The following is a 27,254-nucleotide window of genomic DNA, read 5'->3' as shown; positions in this document are numbered from 1 at the left end:
AGATATCAGGAAAACACCTATGCTCTTTTTAAAATAGTACCGTCAGATATTTTTCACCCATCCGTGTATGTAGATGTAGATGTAGATATAGCCATGGTTTCAAGCCTCAACCATAGAACAGTCACTGTTCTGATAGTGCACAAGCCCTTGTTGAAATACCAGATATGAGGGGAATGGCTTTTGAAGTTTGAACACAGGAGTAAGTGTTCAGCTTCCAATCAGTTAACAAAATCACTTCATTTCATCACAACGCATGTTCAGGACTTGTGAAAAACAGTTACTAAGTGTTGCTTTGCATCAGCCTTTCAGGAGTTCATTTGTAATTTAATATTTACTTGCACCATACTTTACTTCACACAATCTTAAAAGGTTAGAAAAGACAGAGAATAATTTCATGACTAGCGGGTCACTGTAATAAGCAGCAATGCTGACACATTAGTCTCTGACCAGTCATGAAAGGAAGATAATCTAACATACACAGTGGACAGGCAGTATCTCTGGAGAGAAGGAATGAGTGAGGTTTCGAGTCAAGGCCCTTCCGAAACGTCACCCATTCCTTCTCCAGAGATGCTGCCTGTCCCACTGAGTTACTCCAGCATTTTGTGTCTATCTTCGATTTAAACCAGCATCTGCAGTTCCATTCTATACAGCTGACAAACTGCTCAAGCACTAATATTTCTGTTGTAATTTTGAACAGAAAGGCGCGGAAAAGAGATAAAACGTAAAATAAATGGAGTGTAAATTGATTGCATCATGAAAGGTAACCAAATTAACATGCACATAGCTGAAGATCTGCTAGAATTAACAGTGGTTACTTCACCAATGCTAATTCTGCTCTTTCTCACTTGGAAAGTTCAGCTCGCAAACACTTCCAAGATAGACACAAAATGCTCAGTCTGAAGAAGGGTCTCGACACGAAACGTCACCCATTCCTTCTCTCCAGAGATGCTGCATGTCCCGCTGAGTTACTACAGCTTTTTGGGTCCATCTTCGGTTTAAACCTGCTTCTGCAGTTCCTTCCTACACAAACTCTTCAAGATGTCTAACCAATGTTGTTATCAGTATTCACACCTCACAAAAAAAAGGCTTAGATGTGAATTACAATATCAACAAACCTCCCTTCAAGTTTCCCAAATTGATTAGGAAATTCACACCAGATAATGTTGAGTATATCCAAATACTGAACACAATGTTTGGAATACAACTAAAAGGACAACAAGTGCTGGAGTAACTTAGCCAGTCAGACAGCATCTTTGGAGAACATGGATAGGCGACATTTTGGATCAGGACTTTTCCAGCATTTGCAGTTTCTTTTTTTTTACATTTGGAATACAGCTGATGGGTTGTTTTTTCCAGAATATCTTCATGGTACAAGCAATATCTAATATGAGACGAGTGATTCTCAACCATTGTGATTTATATTTCCTGGAAAAATTACATAAGTTCATGTCATAGCAGCAGAATTAAGCCATTCAGCCCATCGAGTCTACGCCATCATTCATTCATGGCTGATCAATCTTTCCCTCTCAACCCCATTTTCCTGCCTTCTCCCCTCAACCTATGACACCCTTGCTAATCAGGAATGTGTCAATCTCTGATTTCTAGATTCCCAAAGACTTGGCCTCCACAGCCGTCTGTGGCAATGAATTCCACAGATTCTAAGAAGACTAAAGACAGCGCATTTGTAAAATAAATAAAGCATATATGGCAAACAAATGTAATGTTTTACAAGAAAAAATCTCCAATCATTATGCTTAAAGTGAAAATGTAAAGCATTGCACTTTCATCACACTGTGTAAGGGCACTTTGATTGCATATTCCAAGAAAATCACCATAATCATGGGGAATAGCAACTAAGTTTCTGAAATAAAAGTTGGCTTGCAACATGCTTGGTGTCAATGTTTCAATTACCATCTGTGGGAATGTTGAGGGAATAATTAATAAAAGAAAATGGAAGAATAGGGGAGTGAAAGGGGAAGAAAGTCTGAAAAGAAAACAGATTAACATGACACAAAAGGAAAGGCAAGGCCAACTAAATTCCGAAACAGGAAACCATGGTATTTCTGTTTGTACACACAGGGAGCAGGGGGAAAAGTACACAGGTTCAACAATCTTAAAATGATTACTTGAAGTGAATAATTAATGTTTTTATAACATACACACACAACACATCTTTATGGCTTCACACAGCACTTACCAACCAATAAATTACTCCTTTAAAAAAAAAGCAGCATCAAGATTGTGGCAGCAAGGTTCTTCAGAGAGTAACAGGGTCGCTTAAATCAATCTAGTCTTGTTTGGTGGATTGGTTGCAATGTTGGGCAGGAAATGGAGGATCTTTGAATGGTGTCATTGGATCTCCGCGCAAGCAAACAGGTCCTCGCTGTGATTTTACATCAAGTTAATAGTGTTTCTGACATCCCCTCTACATTGCATCAAAATGCCATCTTACTTTATAGCCTCATGCCCTGAGCCATGGTTTGAACCTTTGAACTCAAAGGAATTAGTGTTACAAATCAAGATGACACTTAATTGAATTTCTTTAACCAATGAGAAAGAATACAAGATTAACTTACAAATGTTCTCTTTGTTCCAGATGCTCTACAACTCCTCGAACTCAGCCACTTTTCTGCATGTCAGCTCCAGTGATATGACTGCCAACCAATCACTTCTGTCCCATGGGCAGTCTAGAAACAATGAATTGTATTATTTTTATTATATAATCAACTAATTCTACTTCCGCTGTTAAATAACTATTCTTGGTTAATTCAAATTTAAAAAAAAAATTATTTAAAAAAATTCAGACTGCGTAACATGTTTATACCGATAATTTCTATTGCACCTGGCGTTGTGCCTTGGGTGTTAATTATCTGAAGTCAGCATTTGTACACAAAATTACCAGGTGTGCAATACTTTTGTACTATTTCAGGCTGTGGTTAAGCATTCTCCTATGCTGCTTCAGACTGATTAGAGGACTAGAGGCCAGCTATTTTCATTTTGTGTAGAACTTTGTGGGCGGCAAGGTGGCGCAGCGGTAAAGTTGCTGCTTTATGGGCATGTCCCTGTACGCGCCTGCATGGGTGTGAGTAGTCGCCAAGGAGTCGTACCCTTTTCTGGTCGCAGCTGGATTTTCAACATGTTCAAAATTTTCGGCGACCTGCTGCAATTATGACGGGTGCCGGCAGTCACCGAAATAAAATCGCCGAAAAAGTGGGACAGGCCCATTACTGCGCCAGAGAGCCAGGTTCGATCCCGACTACGGGTGCTTATCTGTGCAAAATTTGCACGTCCTCCCCGTGACCTGCGTGGGTTTTCTCCGGGATCTCCGGTTTTGTTCCACTCTAAAGACGTACAGGTTTATAGATGAATTGGCTTGATATAATTGTAAATTGTCCCTAGTGTGTGTAGGATAGTGTTAGTGTGCAGGGATTGCTAGTCAGCACAGACCTGGTGGGCCAAAAGTCCTGTTTCTGTTCTGTATCTTGAAACTAAACTTCACATTTGAAGAACATATTATTTGAAGAACATATTATTTATCACTGCAAACTTCTTACACAGTTCATTATGTCCCAGTGGGAAAGAACTGTAAAATAACCTCTCTTGCTGGAGTATTTCACAGGAAAACTCGGCAACAATGGTAACACAAAACTATATTTTATAACTTTCCAGTTAAAGTTCAAACTAAAGGAAATAACCTGAAATTCAAGGAGGAAGTCAGTCAGCCCAATAGAGCTGAAAGACCAATTGCTCATTTGCTCTTGGTCAAAATCTGCAGTTACCTTGTGACAGTTGACACAAATATTAACATAGCAACTTACAGCCGTAAACACTGGCAAAAATGAAGGCAGCATGAGGTCGGTTTATGAACATGAAGTGCTCATTCTTCAGAAAATTTAACAACTTCACTTTCAGCACTGGTTTTAGAAAAGAACCTAGGATCCGATTATCAGAACCAGCACAAACTAGCTAACAGGGGAATTCAGGCATTTTTAAACACACTTCATTCCACTGTGACGTTCTCACTTGCTTTTAGAAGACCACTATCACCCCAATACCAAAGAAAACCAAGAAAAGGGCACAATGTGCTGGAGTAACTCAGTGGGTCAGGAAGCATTCCTACAGAACGTGACAATTTGGGACGGACCCTTCTTCAGACTGATTGTGAGGGAGCGGGAAGAAAGCTGGAGGAGAAGGAAGGGCAGGACAAAGCGTGGCAGGCAATAGGTCAACACAGGTGAGGGGGGGGGGGGGGGGGGCGGGGCGGATATGCAGATAGATGGTTGTAACAAAGGCCAGAGATGGAAAAAAAGTGAGCGACAAAAGGATTGCAAAAAGTTGCAAATTGTGAAGCCAGAGAATGAAACGTAGATTGCGTAGAACGTAGATTGGGAGAAATGAGTGGGAATCTAGGTCTAGGTGGGACACGGGGAAGGGTTGTTATAGGTTTCATAAAATTTTGGGTCTGAACTGTTATTTAAAGCCTCTTCCCTAATGTCAGCAAAATGAAGCACCTGGCAATTGACCTCAAGAAGCTTGGTGAAGTACACCCCTAGTCTTTATCAATGGTGTGGAGGTGGAGATGCTGTAGAGTTTCAAGTTCCTGGGTGTAAATATCAAACGTAATTTGTCATGGACCAACAACATTGACACGAGGGCCAAAATAAACACACCAATGCCTCAAATTCCTCAGAACCCTAAGGGTTTTGCAAATCTCCAATAAATCTAACCAACTTCACCAATGCCACCATAGAAAGCATTCTATCCAGATGCATCTCATTTGATATGGCAATTGCTCTTCCAAAATGGCAAGAAATTGTAGCCCTGTTCATCAAGTAAACCAGCCTCCTTCCGTCTCCTCCCCATACGACTCCCCGTCTCAACAATGGTTTCGTGATAGGGATTAAGCCACTTTAATCCCTATTTTATCTGCCATCGTAATATTTATTGCTCAACGGCTTCAAATTAACCAGACTGTTTGGAAATAGGTGCAAATTGAGCCAAAGGTATTTCCCCTTTACTTCTATATGGTATTCAACTTGCATTTAATTGGAAATAATGGTTTGTGAACATTATGAGTGTTCAGAAAGCCTGCTCCTTGCAAGTCTTTCACACAGCAACATAACACACTGAACCACCCACACACAAAAATATTACATAAGAAAGTAGAGGCTCAAATTGATTCTTTAATATTAATACAAGCTAGATGGCTGGTAATAATCAGGAAGTCATAAGACATCAAAGAGTATAATTATGCATGTAGCAAGTATTTATGCTGTCGTACTTGGTGAATATGATGCCTGTTGAAACAACCCAACATAGCTAATTTCTACATCACCAGATACAGCTTTATATTGTTCTTTAGCACAAATAAATTCAGCCACCTTAATTTTCTGCTCAAAATATTTCAGGTCAACCCTGTGTTCTGAATGCCTAATTTATGGACACCATTACATATGAATGAGCTCCCATAATATTATTAAATTGAAATGTCTGGCATTCATACACATGTTAGTCCCTATAAATTAACCAGGGCTAGTACTGGGGTTATTAATTCATTCAATTTATGTTCACTCAAAATGATGTGAATTGTGGTACAGGCCTATTCTGCTGCTGCAAGTATGGATTTCATTATTCCCTTGTACATTTCACAATTAAATACTCTTAATTCTCAAATGTCAGAACTAGATTCCCCTCTCATTCACAGAGTAACTGTTCTTTCTTAACATTCTTGCATGGCTTTTGATGCCATTTATTGCCATACTATGGAGGTATGGTTACTGGTGATATCTGTGTACTTCCTGACAAGACTGAGTTGCGAGCACCTGCAAAGTTTCGTTTTTTTTAAAGAGATACAGCATGGAAACAGACCCTTCGGTCCACTGAGTCCATGCCGACCACCGATCATCTGTATAAACTAGTGCTATGTTATCCCACTCTCTCATCTACTCCCTACACACTGGGGCAATTTACAGAGGCCAATTAACATCCAAATCTGCATGTCTTTGGGATGTGGAAGGAAACTGGATGCATTCAGAGGAAAGCTATGCGGACAGAGGGAGAACGTGCAAACTCCACACAGACAGCACCCCGAGGTCAGGAATGGATCTCTGACATCCTATCCATGTTCTCCAGGGATGTGAAATAGCAGCTCTACCAGCTGCGCTACTATGCCACCCACTGTAAGCTGTTTGTTACCTGGGTCAGCTTGTATATATGATCAACTCAAATAAGATCAAAGGAAACAGAATCAGCAATCCCTTATAACCCTCCTTGACAGCCATCATTGGAATACTAATCCACATTACTTGCACCCCAGTTTGACCAACTGGAACCGATATGGTATGGAAAAACATCAAAATCTTTTTCTTTGGATTTTGGAAGTTGTTTGGTGTATGGGAGATGAGTGACTCAGTTCGAGTCTCTGGCTGCTCTTGGTTATAACCTGTTGCGAGTGCCCTCTGATCATCATCATCAAGCACGTTTTGTTCTTGGATCTCTATCCAACAGCTCTAGTTCCAAGGTCTACTTTAACCACCTTCCTCTCAACTTCAACTCTTCTGTATCTAACACAAAAGAACATCTGACGTAACTTAGAAGAATCAAGTTCCTACTCTGATAGGTTTGAATCAGCTTGGTTGCCTGCAACTTAAGGTAAACAACAGGTCAATTTTCCATCCTCACAGCAGAGTGAAATCAAACCCAATACTGTGTACTACAAACATCCATTTTGGTAAGCAGGCTTCAGTTTAAATTTAAAAATGCAATAGACATTAAAATATTTAATTATTAAAAATCTAACATTTAGACAAGCGCGTGAAGCACAAGAAGGATGAGGGTAAAATCTTATAGAAATATATAAAATTATAAAAGAACTGGACAAGCTAGATGCAGGAAAAATGTTCCCAATGGTGAGCGAGTCCAGAACCAGGGGCCACAGTCTTAGAATAAAGGGGAGGTCATTTAAGACTGAGGTGAGAAAAAACTCTTTCACCCAGAGTTGTGAATTTATGGAATTCCCTGCCACAGAGGGCAGTGGAGGCCAAGTCACTGGATGGATTTAAGAGAGAGTTAGATAGAGCTCTAGGGGCTAGTGGAGTCAAGGGATATGGGGAGAAGGCAGGCACAGGTTATTGATAGGGGACGATCAGCCATGATCATAATGAATGGCGGTGCTGGCTCGAAGGGCCGAATGACCTCCTCCTGCACCTATTTTCTACGTTTCTATGTTTCTATAAAAGGTGGGGAATGATGAAAATGGTCCATGTGCAGGCAAGATTGGACAAGTTTGAAGCAGCAACATGGCTGACATAGAGATTGGCAAGAGCCTGCTCCAGTGCGGTATGGTTTTATGTTCAATGACCTGCTCCGTATTTCTAGAATTTACTATAATTTAGTGTTTTCCCTTCCTGGGCGAAGATTTCTTAAAAACCCACATGATTTATACACAGAAGGTAATTCATTCCAGCCAAAACCACCCCCTGCAGAAGGACAGTTCTAAATATCTAAACATCCTTGAACAGAAATTCAAAGGATAAAACAAAACAGACCGGCAACATTGCAGGGTATATGCATATCCAGAGATCCTCATCCATGTTACTTTTCGAAAACAAAATACACAAAGTGCTGGAGTAACTCAGCAGGTCAGGCAGCATCTCTGGAGAACATGGATAGGTGATGGCTCAGGTTGGGACCCTTTCCCAGACTCAATCCTGGGGAAGAATTCTGACCTGAGATTTTGCCTATCCATGTTCACCAGGGATGCTGAGTTACTCCAGCACTTTGCTTATTTTGTTTTGTACACCAGCATCTACAGTTCCTTGCCTCTACAATAAAGTCACTCACCTGTAATATAGTTTGAAAAACTGACTGACATTACAGTAATTTCTTTTTACAGTTTATCTGAAGCTCATATGTATGTTTACACTCAGAGCATTGATTTGTGCCACATCTGATCACCCCCATGTCTTATTCAATTTAAAACCCAATCATACATTTCCTAGGAATCACCTCAGTGGAGAAAACTACCGTTGGTTCATTTTTCAGTGATAGAGTCAGAGTCATACACTGTGGAAACATGTGCTTCGGCCCAAATTGCCCACACCGACCAACATGTCATATCTATACTAAACCCACCTGCCCGTGATTGGCCCATAACACTCTAAATCTATCCACGCACATGTTCAAATGTCTCTTAAATGTTATGACAGCACCAGCCCCAACTACCTCCTCCAGCAGTTTGTTCCATTTACCCTCCACCCTTTGTGCCAAAATGTCACCTCTTAAATTCATATTAAATCTTTCTTCCCTCCCTTAAATCTATGTCGTCTTGTTCTTGATTTCCCCTATTCTGTGCATTCTATTCCTCTCATGATCTTGAACACCTGTATAAAATTACCCCTCACTCTCCTGCGCACCAAGGAATAATGTCCTAGCGTGCTCAACCTCTCCCTGCAGATTAGGCCCTTGAGTGCTGGCAACACCCTCGTGAATCTTCTCTGCACCCTTTCCAGCTTGACAACATCTTTCCTATAACATGGTGACCATGATATCTTCAAAGTAGATTTTCCCTCCATGAGCACAGCAACAAGACTAAGTTATTCGGTCCCTTGAGTTTGTTCTGGAGTTTAATATGATCGCAGCTCAACTGTGACACAAATTTGCCCCATATCCCTCAACAATTCTGGACAACAACAGTCCATTAATCAGAGATTTAAAATTAGCAGTTATTCTAACATTAATTGCCATTTGCAAAGAGACATTCTAAACGTCTATCATCACCTGAGTGTTTCTAAATTTCACTTCCAAAATGCTTGGCTTTAATTTTTAGAATATAGTTCCATGTCCCAGACTACCAATCTATGGGAAGAATCTCCCTTTATCCATCAAAACAGTTCACCCATGTATCTTTAAAAAGATGTTTTAAAAATCTTTCTTTCTCAGTGCTGATGATAGATTTTGGACCTACAATGTAAAATGTTTTTGTCCAGATGTGGCCTGACTAGCTGACTGCTTCCAGCATTTTCTATTTTTATTTCAGATTTATGTAATCTATTTTTTTTTTCAAATTTGGCCCCTTATATTTTGAATACTTCTATCAAATCATTCTATAACTCACATGGTCTAACGACAGATTGAATAACCGTCCCCCACCTATCCCAATGCATTCAGAGTGAGCACCACCGGAAATTGGAGGAGCAGCACCTCATATTCTGCTTGGGCAGTCTGCACCCTAGCGGCATAAACATTGATTCCCAATTTCCGGTAGCCCTTGCTGTCTCCTCCCCCTCTCAGCTCTCCCTCAGCCCTCGGGCTCCTCCTCTTCCTTTTTCTTCTCTTCTCCCCACCCTACATCAGTCTGAAGAAGGGTTTCGGCCCGAAACGTTGCCTATTTCCTTCGCTCCATAGATGCTGCTGCACCCGCTGAGTTTCTCCAGCACTTTTGTCTACATTCCAATTGACATCCAGTTCTTCTCTTTATCATTTTTTCTACATGCCCAGGACATTTTAATCAACTATTTTGTGGTAATTCAAGAAACTTTGCATCTTTGGTGATTCGTAATTTAGAAAATACTGTTCTATCTGTGCCCAAAGTGGTAGACTTCATATTTGCCCATACAAAATTGCTCATTACACCTATTATCGTTATGCTAGTGCTGTTATCAAACTTGGATGTCCATTCCATAATGTGTCATTAATAAATAAGGCAAATAGTTCAAGGTCATGTATCAGTAGTTACATGTTGTTAATTGGATTCATTGTCTCAACTGTCACCCCCAATTCTACAAATCAGGTTGCTAATACGACTTCAATTCCACATTAAGATACCGCAAATGTCAACGATCGTTAAGGACTTCACCCAGATGTGCTGTAGAAAGCATTTGATCTGGATGCATCACAGCATGGTTTGGGAACGTTTCCATCCAAGACCGCAAGAAATTGCAGAGAATTGTGAGCGCAGTAGAGATCATCACACAAACCAAACTCCCTTCCATTGACACCTCATGCTGCCTCAGCAAGGCCACCAGCATAATCATGGATGAGTCACTCCCTCTTCTCCCCACTCCTATCAGGCAAGAGGCATGGAAGTGTGAAAATGCACATCTCAAGATTCAGGGACAGTTTCTTCCCAGCTATTATCAAGCAACTGAACCGTCTTATCAACAACTAGAGAGCAGTCCTCGGCTGCTATCTACCTCATTGGGACCCACGGACTATCTTCAATCGGACTTTACCTTGCACTAAACACTATTCACTTTATTCCATTCATCATGTAACTGTATGCCGTGGATGGCTCGATTGTAATCATGTATTGTCTTTCCGCTGACTGGTTAGCACGCAACAAAAGCTCTTCACTGTACCTCGGTACACATGACAATAAACGAAATTAAATCTTCAAATATAATCAACAGTTATTCCCTTATTTGCTATTTCAGTTAATTCTTAAAAAATTAGCCAAAACTCATCTGGCATGACCCATCTTTTCAATGTTGGCTTTCCTTCATTCATTGAAAACGATCACGGTGTTCCATCAGTCTTTAATTATGGACACATGGAATTTATTTCAGCAGATTAGTTTAATTGATCTCTACTCCCCTGGTTTCCATTTATTACCTTTGTTAGATAGCAGTGACAAACTCAGGTTTTTGCCACTCAGTAAAAGGAGTTTCCCCCAAATCAAAATAGTTTTCGTAGAGTGCCGTCAAATGTTCATCATATGGTCACACCCACTGTTGACTCGTATGTCAAGTCAAGTCAAGTCAAGTTTATTTGTCACATACACATACGAGATATGCATGTGTTAACTTACAGCAAATGCAACATTGGCATTACTGCACTTTCTTTGAATTCTTAGATTAGAAACCATAATTATTTTCAGGGATTTTACATCCTTCAGCACCATTTTCACTCACTGATATTATTTACATGAATTCTGCCAAGTCCTCATCTCCGATTCAATATTGTTCCCTCAGAATATCCTGCATGTTAACCCTTTCCTTTTGTATTAAAATCTGGTGTAAAATGTTTCTTTTGTTTCATTTATTCTCATCAATTTTCACGGGGTCCATATTGTTTCTTTGTGAATATAGCAATCTTTACTGAGTTTTGATATTCCATGCAAGTTTCTTTCACACTCCTTTTAGTTTTAGTTTAAAGATACAGATACAGAGTGGAAACAGGTTCTTCGGACCAGAGTCCACGCTGACTATCGATCACCTGTAAACATAGATAGAAACATAGAAAATAGGTGCAGGAGGAGGCCATTAGGCCCTTCGAGCCAGCACCGCCATTCATTGTGATCATAGCTGATCGTCCCCAATCAATAACCCGTGCCTGCCTTCTCCCCATATCCCTTGATTCCACTCGCCCAGAGAGCTCTATCTAACTCTCTCTTAAATCCATCCAGTGATTTGGCCTCTGTGGCAGGGAATTCCACAAATTCACAACCTAGTTCTAAATTACGGTGAACTTCTACCGCTGCACCATCGAGAGCATCGTTACCAACTGTATCACAGTATGGTATGGCAACTGCTCTGTCTCCGACCGGAAAGCACTGCAGAGGGTGGTGAAAATTGCCCAACGCATCACCAGTTCCTCGCTCCCCTCCATTGAGTCTGCCCAAAGCAAGCGTTGTCTGCGGAGGGCGCTCAGTATCGCCAAGGACTGCTCTCACCCCAACCATGGACTGTTTACCCTCCTACCATCCGGGAGGCGCTACAGGTTTCTCCGTTGCCGGACCAGCAGGTCCAGGAACAGCTTCTTCCCTGCGGCTGTCACACTACTCAACAATGTACCTCGGTGACTGCCAATCACCCCCCTCCCCCCACCCCCGGACACTCCTCCCACAGGAAAAACACTATGTCTGTATACATGTAAATAGATTTATTTATCGAAATCATATTCTATGTCGCTCTTCCAGGGAGATGCTAACTGCATTTCGTTGTCTCTGTACTGTACACTGACAATGACAATTGAAGTTGAATCTGAATCTGAATTAACCCTCTTTTTTGCAAACACACTAGGGGCAATTTCTAGAGGCCAATTAACCTACAAACCTGTACGTCTTTGGAATGTGGGAGGAAACCGGAGCAGCTGGAGAAAACACACATGGTCACAGGGAGAACGTGTAAACTCTGCAAGCGCAGCACCAGTGACCAGGTCTCTGCTGCCGTGAGGCACCTGCTCTACCTCTACTGTGCCATCTATTTTCTGAGGGTCTTACTACTTTGACACTATTTTGTAATCTTTCTCCATCACCAGGATCTGCACTACATTGTATGTTTATGTATACGTTTTCCTTCTGTTTCATGCTATAGATCCCTTTTGTCATCAACGGATTTTGTGGAAAATAGTTCCCTCACCCAAAAGGTATTAACTAATTCCATATCAGTTTTTTTTGCTGATATAACTCACAATTCTGCTCTCATTTCGTCATTTAGTCGACTTGGTTGGTTTACTGTGAAATATCTATCTTATCTAATAGAAGACAGACATTCCAATGTCTACTATCTTAATAACTGTTTATATTACTTCCTTCTAAACATACCTCTGAATGTGATCATTTTTTACTGCAGTTAATTTTGCATTATGCACAGTTAGGCTGCTATTAAATCAAATTGGCCATTTCCTTCTCGGTTCCAAGACTTCACAAAAAATATTCGTTCTAGTCTGCCTTTCCTCCATCTTCATTAAAGTTTATACAAATTGAAGATTACTTGACCACAACTAAATATTTAACTAATCAAGGGTTGTGGGTATATGGAACACACTGCTAGGAGGAGGTAGTTGAGAGATACATAACATTTAAGAGACAGTTAGACAATAGGTGCAGGCCCTTCGAGCCAGCACCACCATTCACTGTGATCATGGCTGATTATCCACATTCAGTACCCTGTTCCTGCCTTCTCGCTATATCCTCTGACTCCGCTATCTTTAAGAGTATCTAACTCTTCAACTTGAAAGCATCCAGAGAATTGTCCTCCACTGCCTCTGAGGCAGAGAATTCCACAGGTTCACAACTCTCTGGGTAAAAAAGTTTTTCCTCATCTCCGTTCTAAATGGCCTACCCTTTATTCTTAAACCGTGGCCCCTGGATCTGGACTCCCCCAACATCGGGAACATGTTTACATGGTACATGGATATGTTTTGAGATGGTTTATGCCATGCGCAGGGCAGGTGGGACTAGTGCAGATGGGGCAAGTTGGGCCAAAGGGCCCATTTCCACTTTTATGACTATGACTCTAATCTATGCATTTATACATTCTTGATCTCACAGCTGATACTCGTACAACTTCCATTATAAATCTTTACACCATTCAAAGTTTGCACAACCTGTTCCAATGGATTTTAAGAAGGAATTGCAGATGCTGGAAAATCGAAGGTAGACAAAAGTGCTGGAGAAACTCAGCGGGTGCAGCAGCATCTATGGAGCGAAGGAAATAGGCAACGTTTCGGGCCGAAACCCTTCATTTTTTTAAATAATGGATTTTGTCCTCTAAGATGGCGACTTTGCCGCTATAACCAAACTGCAGCAATGTCTCAGCAACAGGCACCTTTCAAATCATTCAAACCCACCACAAGCCCAAAATTCGCAGAAATAACATTTAGTGCAAGGTAAAGCCAGCAAAGTCCGATCAAGCATAGTCCAAGTGTCACCAATGCGGAAGATTCTTGTATAGTTTAGATTGGCATCATGGTCAGTGCAGACATTGGCTGAAGGACCTGTTCCTGTACTGTACTGTTATATGCTCTATGTTCCAGAAGCACCAGCAAAACTAAATGGGGAAAAAGGTGCTCTTTACTCGCTTACTTATCTTTACATAATAAATTCAATATACACAAATATCAAAAATATTGGCACATTATTCACCTTGCTTGTGCAGGAGTTATTGTAGGGGTTTTTTTTAAATTGGAAGAATATTACGCATCAATATCCACTCGGGAATGTATGGTTATCATTTGGCTACTTTAACAGCATCACTCAAACCTGTGACATCTACCACCAGAGAGAACAAGTTCAACTGGTATATGAGAATATCACCACCTGTAGGTCCCTCCCTAGTTTGCTTATCAACCTGGTTTGGAGAAATATTCCAAGGGCCACATCTAACTCCCTCTTAAATATAGCCAATCTCAACTACCTTCTGTGGCAGAGAATTCCACAGATTGGCAGAGAATTCCACATATCCTTTCGCAATGTATCATGATCCATTTTATTGTTCCAGCTAAAAGGCCCTAGATCATAGATCTATCCCTACCCACCATTTTGGACACCACCGTCAAACAAATTTGCAAATGCAGGACCAGACACGGAATGCCATATAATTCCCACTTCATGTTAAATCCATGCTAAACGTACAAACTAAGCAATCCCTAATTTCTTCCTCGAATGAAACTAGAATCCAGTTTCTCTCTAATTTCTATGGTCTCTCCTCCTGCAATCTACTTCAAACCAGTAACATATTGGCTGCTGTCTTTACCTAGGGATTAAACAAATGTGAAAGAGAAACTGAACAAACAAACATGAGGTACATTTTAATAAGAAAGCCAAAACAGAGAGGGAAACATTCAGCAATGAATGTGAGAAAGGGACATTTATATTGAGGTTAGTTGAGTGGATGGAGGCCAGATCCAGATGCAAATATTTTGTGGCCAAATGTAGTCACAGAAAACTTACTGATTTCAAAAGGCTGGCTGCCAGGTCAAAGGAGACCTCTGCCAGGACCAGATCATTTAACAGTATACTGTACTAAATTGAAGAACTCTCCCCCAACACCAATCCAAGAACAGGCTGAAGGACCCTTGGTTTGAGCATTCCAATGTGAAAAGCAAAATTTAACTTTATTCAGAATAAATATATACAAAACAAAAACGTTGCAGAAACTCTTCAGACATTCTTAGTGTCCATATGTCCATTAGCGTCATACTCAGTCGTGTTTGCACCTATCATTAAACATAACAATACCCTTGCCACTCGTGCAACCCCATGGGCTGATGTCCCTTCCCTTGTTTGAGGGGTTTCCCCTACTGGACTGCCCCACAATGTGCAGCAGCAGAAAGGCCCTAGACCAGTGGTTGGCAACCTACGGCCCCCGGGCCGAATGCGCCCGTAACCCGAAATCATACGACCCGCAGGCGTATTTTTTTACCCGTAATTATCCGGCCCGTAGACTTCCATCATCTCCGGTACCTCCTAGGCCCGGGGCAGCAGGCGTGGTGACGCAAGGAGGCCTGCGCTGGCTTTAAATGGAATTGGAATACAGCCGGTGCTGAACTCTGGCTGTACCGCATCCGGCGCAAAGTCGCCGGCACGGCCGCGCACCTTCTGTGTCTGGGCTTCACTGTCGGGATCGGGGTTGTCAAAAGGCCGGGGGCAAGTGAGTGTGAGTATTTCAGCCACCGCCTTCAGGAAAGAGCCAAGGCAATGGTCCGTAGGTACGCCATGTTCGTGAGCGCCCGTAACTAGGGGCCAGTGGAGGGCAGGGGTCGGCAACTTTGTTCTGCATAGGGGCCAGGACGTATGTCTGTGAGCCTGAAGGTGGCATCCTCGAAGGGGCGGGATCTATGTGAACACGTGATTTAATGCCTGCCATCCTGGGCGGGATCCATGTGTACACGTGACAGATGTGGCCCGCCATCCGCTCACAGACATACGTCCTGGCCCCTATGCAGAGCAACGTTGCCGACCCCTGCCCTAGACTGTGATCCTTCCCCACAGAGCCTTGATGTTGGCTGCACCAAGCTTCAATTCAGCGAGTCCGTCAGTATGTACTCCTGCAGTCTGGTATAGGCCACTCAGCAACAAACCCTAACGGATTCATCGCTTCGTTGAATTAACACTGGAATGAAACATTAACTTCAATGACGGCCTTCAGTATTTACAGCGGCTCATAAACTACCAACTCCGAACAGCTTTGGACGAGCTACATATTATATAGTGCCCGAGTTTTGATTTCCTTCGATTCACTGCAAACAATACCAGTGTATTATTTGGTTAATACATTTTGTTTGTATATTTAATAAAAGGATTGTTAACATTTTTAGATCCCAGCATTATCCATAACAATCACAACGCACAGATGTTACCTCTCCACATTCAAGGCATAAACACAACATCAGGGTGCAATCTCAAATCCCATTCTGATGAAGTCTTTGACTTAAAAAATATACGCTAGATTTTTCCTCTCGACCACATTACTTGCTGAGTGTTTCCAGCATTTGCTATTTATAGCTAGAATACTGATAATGGCTTGCATCATTTACATTCTCTCATCATTTTCCCAACTGGCAAATAAGGATGAAAGCGACACAACATTGCAGTTGGTCAGACAAGTGCCACCCATCCTATTTTAATGTTAAAAACAAATTACAGGCAAATCCACATGGAGAATTCCTTCTTGTTCCCTATGGAGCGTACACTTTCTTCCCCAGGGCACAGTCTTGAATTAAATAGATTGAGAAAACGTAACCACAGCCATAGGAGATATGAAGCATATACCAAGTGCAGGCATAGTTCAACTGTTGTTACACAAGGGCTAGTTAGCCAATGTTGGCTTGAATTAATGTTCATTTAACACTTTCAAGTATTGGGTTAGAAAGCAATTTTTTTTAAGGTCGTCACCCTACCATGGAGTCATCTCAACTAAAACAGCCATTAATTTGATAAATTACGAGCGCAGGTGCTGTCTGGATAGTAGTAACATGAGCAATATTAGTGGCATGGTGGCACAGCGGTAGCGTTTAGTTTAGTTCAGTGATACAGCGCGGAAACAGGCCCTTCGGCCCACCGGGTCCGCACCGACCCCCACATATTAACACTGTCCTACACACACTAGGGACAATTTTTACATTTACCAAGCCAATTAACCTCCGGGTGCTTCGGCTTCCTCTCACATTCCAAAGGCGTGTAGGTTTGTAGGTTAATTGGCATCTGCAAATTGACCCTGGTGTGCAGGATAGAACTAGTGTATGGGTGCCCGAAACATCACCCATATCTTCTCTCCAAAGATGCCGCTTGTCCCACTGTTACTCCAGAGTCTATCTTTAGTGAATGGGTGGTCATTGGTCGGCGCGGACTCGGTGGGCTGAAGGGCCTGTTTCTCTGCTGTATCTCTAAACTAAAAACATAAAATGTTTCATTTACATCTTGTTGAATGAATTTTGGGATAATCCCCACAAAATTGATTAGCTCTCCACAAAATTGATTAGCACTCCACAATATTTGAATAACAGGCTACTATAGTCAGAGCATGCTCTCTCTTTTAAACCCAAATATATCCTTAAGTTTGTGCCAAATGATGCCTTATGCAGAATATCTAAGACATGAAACAAAGGAACATGGAGACTCCATGGAGACCTACTTATCGAAGGGCATATTTATCATATCTTACTGAGAAAAAGCAGTGAGCAAAACATCCTAACATTGTGAGTGAGGATGTCTGGACTGCCAAATATGCCTCCCAACATCTGTTAATAGGGAGTAGCTGCGCAGTTTCAAAAACATCCAGAAAGATGCTGCTTTTACAAGGCCACCCAGCACTTCATTGAAAATATAAAATGTGAAACATGTCCCAAGCCAAAACACATGGAACTTATAAGATACAATAATTTACTGAGGTGAGTGAGTTTATGTTATTCAGAATTTATTCAGAGCTGGAATAGACCATCGAATCATTCAGAAGATCAGGGATGGTCCTTTACCCAAGGTCCATTTTCCCACACTAGCCTATATCCAATAGTATACAGAAATCTCAATTTCTCAACTGGGTCCGAAATGTTTTCAAACGAGATGCTGCCTGTCCCGCTGAGCTACACCAGCATTGTGTGTCTATCATTGGTGTAAACCAGCATTTGAAGCTCCTTCCTACCCAAATGTTCTGTCCTTTATTCTGATCTTGAGGGCTTTAGCTCTAGACTCTTCAACCAGGGGAAAATCCTTCCTGCACCTATTCTGTAAAAAATTCAATTAGGTCATCCCTTCTAAATTCTAGAGAACACAGACCTAGCTTACTCAATATCTTACAAAACGCAAAGTTGCATTCCAAGAACTCAAGGTAAAGGAACCACTAGTAAGTAGTGACCATAATATGATAAGTTTTAATCTGCAATTTGAGAGGGAGAAGCTTAAATCAGAAGTGTCAGTGTTGCAATTGAACAAAGGGGACTATGAAGGCATGAGAGAGGAGCTGGCCAAGGTCGACTGGAAAAGGATCCTAGCAGGAATGACGGTGGAACAGCAATGGCAGGAATTTCTGGGCATAACCCAGAAGATGCAGGATTACTTCATTCCAACGAGGAAGAACGATTCTAAGGGGATTAAGAGGCAACCATGGCTGACAAGGGAAGTTAAGGATTGAATAAATCTAAAAGAAAAGGTGTATAACACAGCAAAGAGTAGCAGGAAGCCTGAGGATTGGGAAACGTTCAAAGGACAACAGAAGGTAACGAAAAGGGCAATACAGGGTGAACAGATCATGTACGAGGGTAAGCTGGCCAAGAATGTAAAGAAGGATAGTAAAAGCTTCTTTAGGTATGTTAAGAGAAAAAGATCAGTAAAGGCATATGTGGGTCCCGTGAAGGCAGAAACAGGTGAAATTATTATGGGGAACAAGGAAATGGCAGAAGAGTTGAACAGGTACTTTGGTTCTGTCTTCACTGAGGAAGACACAAACAATCTCCTAGATGCACTAGAGGACAGAGGATCTAGGGAGACAGAGGAACTGAAATAAATTTGCATTAGACGAGAAATAGTATTGGGTAGACTGATGGGACTGAAGGCTGATATATCCCCAGTGCCTGATGGTCTGCATCCCAGGGTACTCAAGGAGGTGGCTCTAGAAATTGTGGACGCATTGGTGATCATTTGCCAATGTTCTATAGATTCAGGATTAGTCTGTGGATTGGAGGGTAGCTAATGTTATCCCATTTTTCAAGAAAAGAGCGAAAGAGAAAATGGGGAATTATAGAGCAGTTAGCCTGACATCGGTGGTGGGGAAGATGCTGGAGTCAATTATTAAAGAAGTTATAATGGTGCATTTGGATAGCAGTAAAATGATTGATCCTAGTCAGCATGGATTTATGATGGGGAAATCCTGCTTGAATAATCTACTGGAATTTTTTGAGGATGTGGCAAGTAAAATGGATGAAGGAGAGCGAGTGGATGTAGTGTATCTGGACCCAGAAAGCCTTTGATAAGGTCCCAAGGAGATTAGTGGGCAAAATGAGAGCACATAGTATTGGGGGTAGGGTATTGACATGGATAGAGAATTGGTTGGCAGTCAGAAAACGAAGAGTAGGCACAAACGGGTCAGTGTCAGAATGGCAGGCAATAGCGAGTGAAGTGCCGCAAGGCTCGGTGCTGGGGCCGCAATGATTTAGATGATGGGATTAAAAGTAACACTCGCAAATTTGCAGATGACACAAAGCGGGGTGGCAGTGTGAACTGCAAAGGGGATGCTCGGAGGTTACAGGGTGACTTGGACAGGTTGAGTGAATGGGCAGATGCAGTATAATGTAGATAAATGTGAGGTTATCCCCTTTGGCAGCAAGAACAAGGAGGCAGATTATTATCTCAATGGTGTCAGATTAGGAAAAAGGGAAGTGCAACAAGACCTGGTTGTCCTTGTACACCAGTCACTGAAAGTAAACAGTTGTTGTGTTCAAGAAGGAACTGCAGATGCTGGAAGATCGAAGGTACACAAAAATGCTGGAGAAACTCAGCGGGTGCAGCAGCATCTATGGAGCGAAGGAAATAGGTGACGTTTCGGGCCGAAACCCTTCTTCAGACTGATGGGGAGTGGGGGGGAGAAAGAAGGAAAAAGGGAGGAGGAGGAGCCCGAGGGCGGGAGGATGGGAGAAGACAGCTCGAGGGTTAAGGAAGGGGAGGAGACAGCAAGGGCTAGCAAAATTGGGAGAATTCAATGTTCATGCTATTCAGACGCAAGCAACCCAGGCGGAATATGAGGTGCTGTTCCTCAGCAAATTTGGGAGAATTCAATGTTCATGCCATCCGGACGCAAGCAACCCAGGTGGAATATGAGGTGCTGTTCCTCTGAGGAACAGCACCTCATATTCCGCCTAGGTTGCTTGCGTCTGGATGGCATAAACATTGAATTCTCCCAATTTTGCTAGCCCTTGCTGTCTCCTCCCCTTCCTTAACCCTCGAGCTGTCCCCTCCCATCCCCCCGCCCTCGGGCTCCTCCTCCTCCCTTTTTCCTTCTTTCTCCCCCCCACCCCCCATCAGTCTGAAGAAGGGTTTCGGCCCGAAACGTCACCTATTTCCTTCACTCCATAGATGCTACTGCACCCGCTGAGTTTCTCCAGCATTTTTGTGTACCTACTGAAAGTAAACATGCAGGCAGTGGAGAAAGCTAATCACAACGAGAGGATTTGAGTAAAGGAGTAAAGAGGTCCTTCTGCAGTTGTACAGGGCCCTGGTGAGACCACATCTGGAGTATTGTGTGCAGTTTTAGTCTCCTAATTTTAGGAAGGACATCCTTGCTATTGAGGCAGTGCAGCGTAGGTTAACCCCCGAGATTAATCCCTGGGATGGCGGGACTGTCATATGAGGAAAGATTGGAAAGACTGGGCTTGTATTCACTGGAATTCAGAAGGATGAGAGGAGATCTTATTGAACCATATAAAATTATAAAAGGACTGGACAAGCTAGATGCAGGACAAATGTTCCCAATGTTGGGGGAGTCTGGAACCAGGGGCCACAGTCTAAGAATAAAGGGGAGGCCATTTAAAATTGAGATGAGAAAAAACATTTTCACCCAGAGAGCTGTGAATTTGTGGAATTCTCTGCCACAGTAGGCAGTAGAGGCCAATTCACTGGATGAATTTAAAAGAGAGTTAGATAGAGCTCTAGGGGCTAGTGGAATCAAGGGATACGGGGAGAAGGCAAGCACGAGTTACCGATTGTGAATGATCAGCCATGATCACAATGAATGGTGGCGCTGGATCGAAGGACCAATTGGCCTCCTCCTGCACCTATTTCCTATGTTTCTAACCAGTCCCAGTAAATCTTCATTTTACTTCCTCTATATTTTCTTTCTCAAATATACCAAAACTCCACACCATACTCTAGCTCCAGTCTCACCACGGCCCTGTAAAACAGAAGACGACTTATATGGTGAAATGCTTTCAGAATGAAGGCCAACATATTCAATGAACTGGGAGGTAGAACCCATTTCTCTCTTCTTCCTTCAAAGGTAGGGTCGCATTTGCTATTATCTAATATAGAATGACCATTCCAGAAAATGTAAACATTTTGTAAGAGATAAGAAATATATTCACTATCTCTGTGGTTGCCTCTGAGATCTAGATAATTAGTCCTTGGAATGCAATGCTTATCAAATGTCACTAACTTCTCCGATACTTGCTTTTCAATTCTAACAAATTACTTCAGTTCCTCAATCTTGCCAAATTCTTGGTTTCTTGGGGTTTAAAAAAAAAATCTTTGTTGATGCCCTTGGTGATGATTTATGATCTACATTTACACCTATAGAAAGTCCTTCCCATCAGAACTGCCCCCTCCATCGACTCCTTTAAGTCAAGACTAATAATTTATCTATACTCCCAAGCCTTTCCTGACGTCCACTGAGCGAGGGCTATATGTATATGTGTATGTAGTTTGTTTGTACTATTCTTGTAACAAATGTAAAGCACTTTGGCCAACAAGAGTTGTTTTTTAAATGTGCTATATAAATAAATGTGACTTGACTTGACTATAATCTGCTTTGTACTTTGACAGCTTACCATCCCATTCCATCTTTCTTTTTTTTTAATTTCTTAGTTCTCATTTGATAGTTCTAAAACACACAATTTTAGGCCTACTGCTATTCCTAGCAATACTATAAGCCTCTTCCTTTATTTTCTCCTGGCATTCAAAAACAAATCACATTTCTTGGGTTTTGATGCTTTAGAGGAATTATATAAATCATTTATTTGAATGATAGCCATTGCATATCCATCATCAAGCTTTCTAATGTGGCTTGTCAGCCATCCCACTGCTCATAACTTCATAAATCCCTTTATTTCGATTTGAGAGCCCAGTTTTGTATTAAACCACATCAAACTCAATGTAAAATTCCACCATCCTATGTGGAATTTTCCCTAAAAGTGTCTTTAAAACAAGACTATTAATCAATCCCCTTAGTGTACAATACTCAATTCAACAATAAGCTTTTCCTTAGCTGGATCCTCAACATCATATACACAATGGTTTTCAGAACTATATTCTACAAATTTGTCCTTCACCTATAACTGATCATTTATTTTGTCGATCCTATATATGTAGATGATAGTACTTCATGCTTTTTCTATTTATCCATATCTGCATCTATTTTTTAATTATGTTGTACTTAATGAATACACTACATCTCCACATTGCAGAGGGGATGAATTCCCAACAAAATGTCCACAAAGAGATTTAATGTACTGCCAAACCCTTGACAAAATTTGTTGATTCTTTTGCCTTTATTTAATTTTTCCTTACACAATTTCTATTAGAGAAAAGTAGATCCAAATCCTCTATCGATTCCCTCCACAGATGCTGCCTGGCCCGTTGAGTTACTCCAGCACTTTGTGTTTTACTATTGCATTTACATTTTATTTGTGCTGTTAATTTATCTACCTTATTGCAATGCCGTACACAATTAAGTACATTGCCTTATTTTTCCTCATTTTTATATACTCCAACCTAATTTACTACTTGTTTTTGTTTCCACTGCCTATTTATTTTGCTTTCCAGTTTTCTAATCTTTATTTTCCAACTTTCCTTCTTAAATTTCCTTTTATTCCCATCCCCCTGCCAAGCTAGTTTAAATTCTCCCAACAGCACTGGCAAACCTCTGTGGGGATAATGTTCCTGTGCTGCTGGGGTGCAACCTTTCCGATTTGTAGAAAGGTCCCTGGAAATAGCCACAATGCCAGAAATCAAAAGCCCTTCATCCTACTCCATCCCTCATCAGTACTTATATATAAACCCTAAATATACTTTCAGGCTGGGAATCCACATTGACTCAATTGCCTAGTTTGGGACACAACAAGGATTCTATCAGCTGAGACTGGAAATAACCTGGCAATTAGTCCCCAATTACTGGAAACTCCAGTAATTGGGGATTAATTGCTGGGTAACTGGTGTTAACAACCTGGAAACAAAACAAACAGTAAATGAACATTTATCATCACCCAATTATCTATCTATTTATTTATTTATTTATTTATTCGTCCAGCCAAAAAAAAGGGAGATTGGGTCAACACCACTTAACTGCCACAATCAAGCACAAAGCCTGCTCACTCCACACCTGGAGAGGTACTGCACCTGGAAGGGCCAAGGTGATTCAAGAGATTCGAGAGAGGCAATTAAATGAGAAAATCTCCAGGAACACACACAAACAGAGTCAACGATCCCATGACATTTAAATGGAAACAGAAACAATAAGATATATCTTAATGCAAACTAACATGAGAGCTGCTCGTGGATGTTAAATTGAGCAGGAAGAAACACTTCCTATACATTTCACAATGAGAAGTGAAAACACTGCAAGAAGATTGGACTATGGTTCGAACCCTCCTTGTTAATTCCAGACTATGAAAGTGACTCAATTCACAGAACTAAGAGTCAGATTTTAGATGTAATAATAAAATTGCTGACCTTTTGCAACTGAATACAAAGAAGGTTGCTTTAAATAACTTGACATGAGATTTCTGCAATCATCCTCTAATATGCCCAGCAGAAAGTGATACACTTTAAGACTATGAAGTAAAGCACTTAATGGCCAATAAAAGACCAATCCAGCTTATATACAGTGGTACTTTAATAAAACAAATATAACGAGAGCACACTTTCCAATACATTGAGTAGTGGTTTTCAAGTTGGCAATTCTGTTGTCTGCATTTCCCAAAACTAAGACCACATTCATAGCCAAGCTTGTGGGATTGCCTGCGGGGATATTTTTTTTCTTAGGAAAGATTTGTTCTTTAGGAGAAGAATCCAAATTACACCCTACATTTTTGTACAGGTCACTCCCACATTTTCAGCCTTTAAATTACACACCACGTGAACCATTAACCTTTTAAAAATATTACACAACTTTGGAATGTACCAGAGTATAAGTCAGACATGCCATTAAAGTCTGCACGGAAACAGTCCTGTTGAGAATCTATCCTAACAAGTAATACTTTTAAAGGTTTTAGAACCTTTTTCTTGTCCTCAGAATATGTACCATTGATTTTCTACTCACCAGTTCAAAGCTGACTTGGCCTGTCTAATGGAAAATTCCATGTTTCTACAAATAAGTTTATCATATGAAAACACAAATCTTCTTAAGAAAAATAAACTGGGTCAGAGTCCACTGTTTAAGATGATAATCACTTCCAAGTAATCCAGTCTGATTTTGCCCAGTTGAAAATGTCAATGTTAGAAATGATAATACAGACCTGTAAAGCCTGAAATCCAACAACTAATGCAAACTAACAATAATATCAATCTCCAGTGATTTAAAAATAAAGGATCAGCTCTAAAGGTCCCTCATAACGCTTCCCTTTTCTTGTCCTGGCTGCTTCCTCAGGTAGTTAAAAAATAGCTGAATTCCTGTTTTATTTCTCATATAAGAATCTATGGCTTGGAATGTAGTTGACATTCCTCCCAAATTAAAGCTCTGTTTAACGTTCTATGGGCCACTCATTCAAAGCTCAATTAGAGACCATTGTAGTGAAGTATTTCTGTTTTCAAGAAGTTTACGTCCTTATGCAAGTTAATGAAAATCACAACAATGCGGGTGCCAGAAATCTGAAATAAGAATAAAAATTGTTGGAACCTAATGCCCTTGTCCCACTTAGGAATCCTGAACGGAAACCTCTGGAGACTTTGTGCCCCACCCAAGGTTTCCGTGCGGTTCCCGGAGGTTGCAGGAGGTTGCAGGTAGTGGAAGCAGGTAGGGAGACTGACAAAAACCTCCAGGAACCGCACGGAAACCTTGGGTGGGGCGCAAAGTCTCCAGAGATTTCCGTTCAGGTTTACTAAGTGGGACAGGGGCATTAGTCTCTCAGTATCAGTGGCAAGAAAAGATCATGTTTAAGTCAACAACACTTCAACAGATCTGTAAAGAAGATAGGTTGTGGGCCGAGGAGCTTTTTCGTTCAGGTCGTGACCCAACTCACGGAACTACCTGAATTTTTAACATATTGTGTAAAAATATTATATAAATCATGCCTGAAACTCGTCAAGACCAAAACCTGCACATTTTTAAGAAATATGAGAAAAACCTCAAATTTTCTGAGTAGTAATTGACCAATCCCGCGCTTTGTTTTATGGTCGCTAGGCAGCAAGAACCCTGGGATCATGGCTGCCTCCTCATTACATCAAAACAATAGCAAGGTTTCCAAGGAATAAAGGTAACCTTGCTGATCATTTTGTTTTACAATTGATTTATCTTTATAAAGTTATGATGTGAACTGTTAAATAAAAATGACAAATAACAAATGTAGAGCTAGGGTTAGGATTAGGGTCAGTCAGTAGGTCAGTCAGTCGGTCAATGTCAAGGTCAGTGTCGGTCGGGCTTGTCGGTAGGCCGATGGATGCTCTGGTGGATCGGTCGGGGCTGTCGGGCCTCCGGTGGGTGGTGAGAGCGATTTGTCGGGCTGGGTCTCCAGTGGGTGGTGAGCGTTGGGCTGGGCCTCCGGTGGGTGCTGCGAGTGGTCGGTCGGGCTGTCGGTAGGCCGATGTTGCAGCAAGCGACTAGGAGGTCTGACGGAGCTGGCGCTATGGTGGTGCTGAAGGCGGCCACCATAGTTGGGCCAGTGCTGCTTCATCACCATCATCACCGCCAGAAGGGCACGCTGGCCGAGGTGGATGCGCTGCAGGGCCACACATACGGAGCCCGCAGCCGGTCCCAAAGCGGCTCCAGCTCTAGTCATGGGCAGCTCTGGAAGGGGGGCGTTAGGGTTAGGCATTTATCTGTCAGTGGAAGATGCCTTCGCCTTCCCCCAGCCTGGCACTGCCCCAGTCCCACTATGGCCGTAATAATCCCCACTCTGCATACTGGTAGTCAGTGGGGTTCAGTAAACGGGGGAACCCACAGGAACTGCACTCACCCATTAATTAGGCTGGTTCAGGAGCCGGACCTCTGCAGCATTCTCATTAAAAAAAAAAACCCTCACAATTATATTCATTATATTATTTTATATATATATATATATATGGGTGATATGGGTCACGAAAGTTGATTTCTAGACACATTTTTGATGCTCGGCCCACAGTCTCAGAGAAAAGTTGCATATAAGCAGCAGAGGTGATGTGGGCAGGAAGGGAAGGACAAAAGCAATAGCAGAGTAGACAAAGCAGAGTCAGTTTTAAAGATGGATGATCTACAGCAAAATCAGCCAGACCTGCTTGGCATTTCTGGCAGCTCTGAATTTCACAGCTTTTACTTTTCCCTTTGTTTGTGTTCTTTTTCTCTGAGTTCCGTTCATCAACAGTTTACCCCAAGACAAGCTTGGCCTCACCCGTTCAAAAATATTACTTTTGTGCATCCCACTCCCATTCTCTTTGCCACCTAAAACTAACTTGTTTCTTACTTAGTCATAGTGATAGTTTGGAAACAGGCCCTTCGGCCCCACTTGCCCACACTGGCCAACATGTCGCAGCTACACTAGTCCCACCTGTCTGCGTCTTGTCCAAATCCTTCCAAACCTGTCCTATCCAAGCACCTGTCTAACTGCTTCTTAAAAGTTGGGATAGTCCCAGCCTCAACTATCTCCTCGGGCAGCTTGTTCCATACACCAACCACCCTTTGTGTGAAAAGGTTACCCCTCAGATTCCTCTTAAATCTTTTCCCCTTCACCTTAAACCTATGTCATCTGGTCCTCAATCCCCCTACTCTGGGCAAGAGACTCTGTGCATCTACTTGATCTATTCCTCTCATGATGTTATACACCTCTATAAGATCACCCCTCATCCTCCTGTGCTCCAGGGAATAGAGTCCCAGCCTACTCAACCTCTCCCTACAACTCAGACCCTCTAGTCCTGGCAACATCCTCGTAAATCTTCTCTGTACCCGTTGCAGCTTGACAACATTTCCTATAACATAGTGCCCAGAACTGAAAACAATACTCTAAATGTGGAAACACCTAAAACAACAGACAGTGAACCTGCTGACAATGATTCCAATATTGAGCTATCTTGCTAATTCAGCCCCATTCAATTGCTTGTCCTGGAAGTTCTTTCAATTAATTCAGTTCCCCTGCTTCAT

General features: G+C 41.7%; 1 protein-coding gene across 2 annotated transcripts in view; it reads right to left on the bottom strand.

Moving 5' to 3' along the window:
- Nucleotides 1–27,254, bottom strand: part of znf592 (zinc finger protein 592) — a 127,021-nt gene that overhangs the window by 76,935 nt on the left and 22,832 nt on the right. For both annotated transcript variants that reach the window (XM_033015011.1, XM_033015012.1), the window contains exon 2: nucleotides 2,577–2,687. The gene's annotated coding sequence lies outside the window, so the exon portion shown is untranslated. The remainder of the gene's footprint in view (nucleotides 1–2,576; nucleotides 2,688–27,254) is intronic.

Source organism: Amblyraja radiata, chromosome X (assembly GCF_010909765.2).
Source record: "Amblyraja radiata isolate CabotCenter1 chromosome X, sAmbRad1.1.pri, whole genome shotgun sequence".
Lineage (NCBI taxonomy): Eukaryota > Metazoa > Chordata > Chondrichthyes > Rajiformes > Rajidae > Amblyraja > Amblyraja radiata.
This window is presented reverse-complemented; position numbering and strand designations above follow the sequence as displayed.